Raw genomic sequence first — 7,500 nt, 5'->3', positions numbered from 1 at the left:
AAAGAAAAAAGAGGTGGTTATGAAGTTAATATTCTCAGTGCATATTGAAGACGGTTTGTGGCTCGGACCATTTCCTGTGTGCGGTCGCCTGTCTCGTGTGTTCATGCTGTAGTGAGTGAAGCTTAGCCGCTCTACGCGTCCCGACCCTTGACATCTCTGCTGGCCCTACCACTCTTCCTCCCTTTGTACAGTAATGTAAAAAAATATATAATCGGACTGTGCGTATGTGCGTATTTTATCTTTGCTTTTGTCTCGAGCGACGGGGTTAAAGTGTGTGTTTTTTGGGGAAAAAGGGCGGGTATTGTTTCTTTTTTGGGGGGTATCTTGTCTTTTTTCTCGTAGTGTAATGTAGACGACGTCGGGTGTATTGTGTACTCTGTGTGTAGTGGAGTAGCTCTTACTGCTGAGCCTGCATGACGAGCAGGTGTAGTGTCAGTATTGATGTCAGTGTACCTCTAACCTATCAGAACTAGCCCAGTCCTATTCTGCTAACGATATATAGTCTATCTTTTAAGAAAGGAAAAAAAAAACATTTTTGTACTAAAAGAAGAGAAAGAATCTACATATATTATCTTCAGATTTTAATCATGGTTTATCCAATGACACTACTTTTTTTTTTTTTTTTTGGTTTGCTTTTGAAGTTCGTTGAAAGATTAAGATAAAGCCAGCTCACAAGAACAAAACAAAAAAAAGAAAGGAAAAAAAGCATTTCCAAACCAGAAGCTTTGGATCGAAACTTGACCTATAAAAAGAAGGGTTCGTTTTTACGGCGAGCTCCCGGTGTAGATGGCGGCTGCAGCTACATTCAATGCTTTTTTTTCTTCTTTTTTTTTTAAAAACAGTATCACATGGACTTAAAGAGTCAGTGTGTAACATTTAGGAGGATTTACCAGCAGAAAATGGAATTTTAATGTGCTTCGCACACGACAGAAGTTTCAGTTGGTCGCCACCTGCAACCTGACCTCGAGGTGGCGCCAAATCATACACACTGGCCCTCTAAGGCTATTTCTTGCACAGTGCCGTGCCAACAGTCGTACATCACCATTTACCTTTTAATATTCAGAGGCATTTAACCCAAACAGGTTGCTTGTGTCTAATAGTCTAGTTTGTTACAAAGTGTTAAAAAACAATTAGCAAAAATCAAAACGCCAAAATCCCTTCGCCACCAACACCGGATTAGCATCAGGACTTAATAACTCAGATGTTCCGTCTTGTGCAGCTCTAATGCATAATCACAACAGTGTTTCATGTGGACATTTAAGACAATTATATATGTATTGGATTGTTGCTTTTATATTTTTGAATGATCTTGTCGGTGAAGTAAACCTTCAATTATCTGGCTACAAAAGTAGGAGACCGTTTCAGTCCTCCAGAGAACCCTAAAAGAAATACAGCAGAGAAGAGTTAATCATGGAGCCGTGTCTTCAGATAATAATATACTATTACCGGCCGTCACCTTACACTGAAGTGGCAGTGCACAAAGCCACTGATGTTGAATTACGTGAAGCTTCGGACCACAACGTTCACAGCACAAGCTGCTCTGCCGAACCGAAAGACAAAACTGTGATGTTACCGTCGCGTCTGTAGTTCACTGTACATTTACAGAACATTACCTCTTGAATTTCATACTACTAAGCGTACTCTTGTGTTTTCAGCACTTTAGGAAAATCATTTGTTTCTTTGTGAAAAGAAAAAAGCAACAGGGGGAGGAAAAAAAAGAATAATTTCAATAATAATTCACACAAAGAAAATGTGTGTGGTAAAATAATGTCTCGTTTTCAGCGGACTGCGCTGAGAGAAACGGTCCAAGACTCAGTGAAAAAATGCTGTGTTGTTGCTATGCCAATGTAAAATTGTTTCATGGGAGGAGCGGAGAGAGGAGGAGGAGGAAGAAGGAAAAAAAAGCACAAGCGAGAAAAGAGAACACAGTTCTCCTGGTATCCTCTATCATATCTTATCTGTCTATCTATCTAACCATGTCTGTTCTTCTTGTTCTTCAACCTTTAGGGCCAAAATCCATTGAAATGTCTTAGTCCTGTCAGCTGTATATCGTAAACTGTTGAATTACAAAATGGTAAATAAAATCTATTTTAAAGATCAGTGCGCTGCAGTGTTTTTTTGTACATGCCTCGATTCCACTTTCATCCATGCGGGAACGTTTTCATACAATACATTTGGTAAATATTGTGCATTTCACATTTACCTGAAACATGCTTTTCCTCTCTGATTCAGTTCCCCTTCACGTCGTGGGTGTTGCTACTTTAGAGATAGAGAGTGAACACTACAGCTGTGTTTGAATTATTCATACTGCACATTATGGAAACATTGGGCTTTGTATGTAGATGCAGTATGTTGGTATGGAAGAAGAATACATATCTCAAGCAACATTTAAAGTACAGAATCTACACGACCAACAATTGTCCCATAACTCTATAGTCCTCCAGTGATTCCAAGCTTTTTGGGGTTTGTACCATCTTAAAGGGAGTTGTTGTAATCTTTCAAGAAGGAAAACAACCTCCCTACAAAGTAAAATTAATAAGGAAATGCTCCGTTGCTTATTTTCAATCCACGTTCGCTGGTGTGACCAGTTGCTTACCATTAGCTAATCTTAGCTAAAGCAACATTACACTGGACATTTTGCCGTATAACGGATGTTACTGACTCTGTTTGCCCATAACTCTTACCACGCGAGAGTAAAAGCATGTCAGAGAAGTCAAAGCAGTAATCGTGCTGCACTCCCCCAGGTTCAGACCTAAGAGAATCTTGGGAAATAAGGTGCAAATGATGGCTCTAACCAGGAGTACTGACGGCTCAGCAAGAGCTCCATTTAGTTCCTGGCTTTAACAGAACAACAGGCTTGGGCTAGCTAGTTTGATTTACAATGAAATGAATAATGCTGCCTTTGGACTTGTATTTATTTAATATTTACTTAATTAGTCACTGATTTAATGCACAGGCTACTGGCGAGCGAGCTCAGTGCCCCAAATCAATCGCACCCACATATATTGTATCACTGAGAGCCGGGACAAAGTAACTGGTACAGGTTGTGTTGGGACAGAGGAATTTGCATATGAACTGCCCACATGCTGTGAGTTTTTTAAAATATAATCGTTGTTTGATATTTTCACAGGCTAGCTAAAAAAAATGTTTAAAAAACAACTCATGCTTTTTAACCTATCTTCACAAAACACGCAAGCACGAGTCTTCACGGTGAGTCTGAGCGGAGCTCCACGGGCCGGAAGTGAACTACACACATTGTGTCATACCACGGCGCCCCCACTAGAGGGAGCTGGGGGACAATTAACTTGAACCAACAATCCATGGTCATTTTTATTTGTGCAGGAATATGACGTTATGTTCTCCTGGACTAGACTAATACCAAGAGGCTATCAACATCCATAAACCATACATATTCAGGAAATATTAAATATTATATTTAGTGTGGAAATGTTTCTAAAGCAGTATTTAAACCCACTGTTCACAGAACAAAGGAGACCAAAACAACAACATAACAAAACAAAATATCTGTAAAATGAACTCCTCCACGCCATAACTGATCAATTATCACTCCAGCCTCAAGTATGGCTCAGGCCACAGTCAATCAATGTGTATATAATGTAACGCTTTTCTTTTTTCTACAGCAATCTTATTTAAATATTTAGAAAGTAGCTCAACAAATCTCATAATAAGATTATCTAAAAAAAATTCAGTGCTGACTCCTTCTGTATCGTCCTGGCAACAGATGGAGTCGGTGTCCGCTCCAATAGAACGAGCGCATTATCATGTGAGGGCAGAAGAGGGCAGCATGGCTGCAAAACACAAACCACCACTCGTCCACACGAGGAGGAAGAGAGCCAATGAGTCATGTTGTACAATGAGGAAAATTGCAGTCTACAGGTGTCGCAGCTACTGGTCAAAGAAAACAAAGAAAACAAACACATTTTTATGGAAATCCGCTTTGCGTTAGTTTTTTAGATGCATTGCCCAACGTGAGAGTCAAGAAGAGGACACGCAGTCGAGAGGTCACGGGGTCGCGTGATTGATTAATTGATTGACCGTTATTGATCTGGTTTCATGAAACCTGATTGATATACATTATATGGTGGATCATGAATTGATCAAATTGTGCTATTTGCATATGGTGTGTGCCGCTATGTATAGCTTTACATAACAATTATAATAATGGAATAAGACATGTTTTATTATTGGATCATTTGGAATAATTCCTCGCTCTTGGAACGAATGATACTGATAGGCACCGTGTGATAGAGGTCACGCACACACACACACACACACACACACACACACACACACACACACACACACACGCTCGCACACAAACACAGAGCAACTGTTAATTTTCTTGATTTTATGAATTGTACCTATCAGTAGAAGGGCCGTGGGTCAGAACCCCAACCTCCCCCTCCCCCCCACTCCCTCCGCCCCCCCCACACACACCCCTTCTCTTTTATTTTCATCTTGACACTTCAGCAATAGTGAATTTGTTGCACTGAAACATATTGAATTGAATTGATTGTCTCACAAAGTTCCATCGCAGAAATTGATTGACAGCACGGTCCTCCATACACACACACACACCCACACACAAGCACGCGCACACACACATGTCATTTCATCCGTGCATTCCATCCATCATGGGTCCCGTCTGGTTACAGGATTAAGCTGCATAATGAACACAGCTATATGTCAATGGCTTGTTAGGTGTCAACCCACACTTGTTGTTGTCATTGCCGGCTTGTTGTTCCACTTGCATAAGTCTGCTCTGTTGCACAATCCCGTAAGCTGTTTGGGGAAGCTGGGGAAACAACAAGACTCAGACAAGCACCACTTTAGAATAGAAGGGCCGAATGGAATTACGAGTACTGATCCAAACGCTGCTGGACAGAGGGCGGGTCGCTGAGGTCGTGACTGTTGATTATAATCCTCGCATGCGGCCCATGACGTCCTCACAGCAACACTGCGGTGGAGCGGCACAGCCTTTGTGTCGGGGGTGGCTGAAGGACATTTCCGAGACTGAAGGCACCTTTTTTTTTTTCTTACAGAAAGCAATTTCCCTGCTTGGGGGACCTTTGTTGCATTTTGTTTGAAAGGTGACTCCAGTTGTGAACCCATTCCTCTCCTGATACCGGAACCAAAAATACAGCCACACCGAGCAGACGGCTGCAAAGTAGTCACACGTGATCGGGACACGGTATTTTAAAGCAGATTTGATTGACAGTTTATGAGTTGATAAGTGACAAAGTGCTGGCCGGTCGGGGGGTTAGGCCAAATATTTAGATTTACTTTACTTTTCATTCTAGTCGGTTTTACTGCTGATAATATTGTGGTACAATGTATAACACTCTCTATTGCAATACACCGTATATATTTATTATACGTGAACGATTGTAAGGATGCTGCTCAACATGTCTGTAGATCACTGCGTTGTGATGCTGAGCGAAAGGGGACAATACACTATAATACATCTTATCGTAGTCCGGCTGTGTTCTTTGACATTTCATTAGCTAAATGAGTCATCTGTAATTAAAACAACAATTAGCAACATTCCAGGCCCTAAAGGGAATTAAACCCCAGATACCACATTTCCCATAATTCCACTGAACGGTGTCGTTGACCAGATCGTCCCTCCCCAGGGGCTCCAAGGCAATGATCTGTGGACACCTTTTCTCAGCTCAGGCAATTTTAAGGACACGTGGGTCATTTGCCTTTTTCTTTTTTGAAATGGTATAATTTTGTACTTCTACGCCCACGTGAATGTGCAACTAGTGAAAAAAAACGCCGACGCTGTGGATATCTATTGATGTAGTGTCTCTTTTCAGCAGTCGATACAGCTACTTGTCCACACACACCGCACCGCTCTCTCGTTCTCTCTCTTTCTCTCTCTTTCTCGCTCTCTCTTTCTTTCTCTCTCTCTCTCTCCCTCTCTCGCTCTCCCTCCCCCTCTCTCTGTCTCTCCCACAGGAAAAGGTGAACTTTGTTTCCACATTACGCAGAGTTTGCTTTGTTGGCTTAGCTAAATGTTCGGCTGCGAGTCTGTCAGTCACCCAGTAATTGCTTTCCCCCCGCTGCATTTCGCTTCCGATTACCAAAGCATAGTCGAAGATGTCAGCTGGTAAATTGGAGGAAAATTAGTTTCTGGAGCAAGCTAACAACACTTGTCTTTTATTAAATTAAATTAAGATGGCGCGGCCTCCGCCAAGGTTTTTCCAACGTGTCTATCTCTGTAGAAATGAATAAAGTAATTCCTATTTTCCTTCGTCTGCATTCTGTTTTATAATTGGAAGCACAGCGGGCTTTTTAGCTGGCTGGTAAACATATGATGCTAATGTTAACTGAGAATTGTGGAGAGGGACAAATGCACTTTTGGCACTTAACTTGCTTTTTAGCCTCCAAAGGTGCCACGCCGACTATCACGACACCTTGTCGATGTCTCTTTAGACCAAAACAATCTCCGTTTATCTACTCAAATTTAGGAGTTGAAATTGCCCTCGAAGACAAGATGAGAGATGAATGTCTCTGTGTGAGTTAAACGCTGCTCAGGTGGATGGCAGTGTGCATTACACAGGGGATGTCCTCCAGCGAGGCCCATATTCCCCCACTCAGCAGCTCTCCTTTACCCTTCACATGCTGTAGCGCTGTCATGGCCACACTGACTGATTTGGATCAGTGGGTCCCGAGAATTTGTCTCGACTGCAGAGGGTTGGGGAAACGGACCGTTCATCACCTTAATGGAAGAGTATTGATTGCGGTGCAGAAGCACGATACCCGACTGCAATAGTAATGGAGTTCCTGAGACGTCGCAGATGAAAAGCCATCCGGGGATATCCAGGAAGAGAGGGAGACACCTTGTTATCTCTTTGGATGGGACACCATTTTATTTATTTATTTGTCTGTCTATTAACGTGTCCAAATAGAGAAATAAAAGCACCACACACTTTTTTTGGAAAATAAATCACTACACCCTTATCACAAAACATATTGAACACGTTTTAGGGATATCAATATCTGGGCTTTCATGTAGCAGCGTCTGTGTATAAGAAGTATATTAAGTCACCGTGGCGTCACCAATCGGTTCAGTTTTGAAGCCTTGAGTTTGACATGTTGGCCGTGGTCTTCTTGGTTTTTGGCTGTTGGCATCTGCTTATTTAAATTAACACTGAATAAGACATTATTATTGTTACAATTAACTAGAAACTCACCGTAAAAGAGTCAAAGTTGTAAGACGTAATACAGACAACTCCAAGAACGGACAACCGGACACATTTAGAGGAACCCCATGCTGCACTGAGGAAGACATGAAGTAAAGTCCTTTTTGTCATAAACTTCAACCATTGAACTTCTATTTGCACACTGGTGAATATTGAAACGAAAATGCAGCTTTAAGCCTCACACTGCCAGGTCGTTCTTCACATTCATGCCAGACCCTCCAGCACTTACTGCCCTCTCGTTGCCGACCCCGCCTGTTTGGACTCTCCCCGC

At 41.9% G+C, this 7,500-nt stretch overlaps 1 protein-coding gene across 1 annotated transcript in view; it reads left to right on the top strand.

The window, feature by feature from the left end:
* The window catches only part of slc6a9 (solute carrier family 6 member 9), a 61,219-nt gene extending 59,129 nt beyond the window's left edge, over positions 1 to 2,090 (top strand). The window contains exon 14 of the transcript XR_011080079.1: positions 1 to 2,090. This exon is cut by the window's left edge and continues 542 nt beyond it. The gene's annotated coding sequence lies outside the window, so the exon portion shown is untranslated.
* The last annotated feature ends 5,410 nt before the right edge of the window (positions 2,091 to 7,500 follow it).

The sequence above is a fragment of the Clinocottus analis genome, unplaced genomic scaffold (assembly GCF_023055335.1).
Source record: "Clinocottus analis isolate CAN_PGR_092001 unplaced genomic scaffold, fCliAna1.0.p SCAF_11, whole genome shotgun sequence".
Lineage (NCBI taxonomy): Eukaryota > Metazoa > Chordata > Actinopteri > Perciformes > Cottidae > Clinocottus > Clinocottus analis.
Note: the sequence above shows the minus strand (reverse complement) of the source record. Positions and strands in the feature narration are given on the sequence as shown.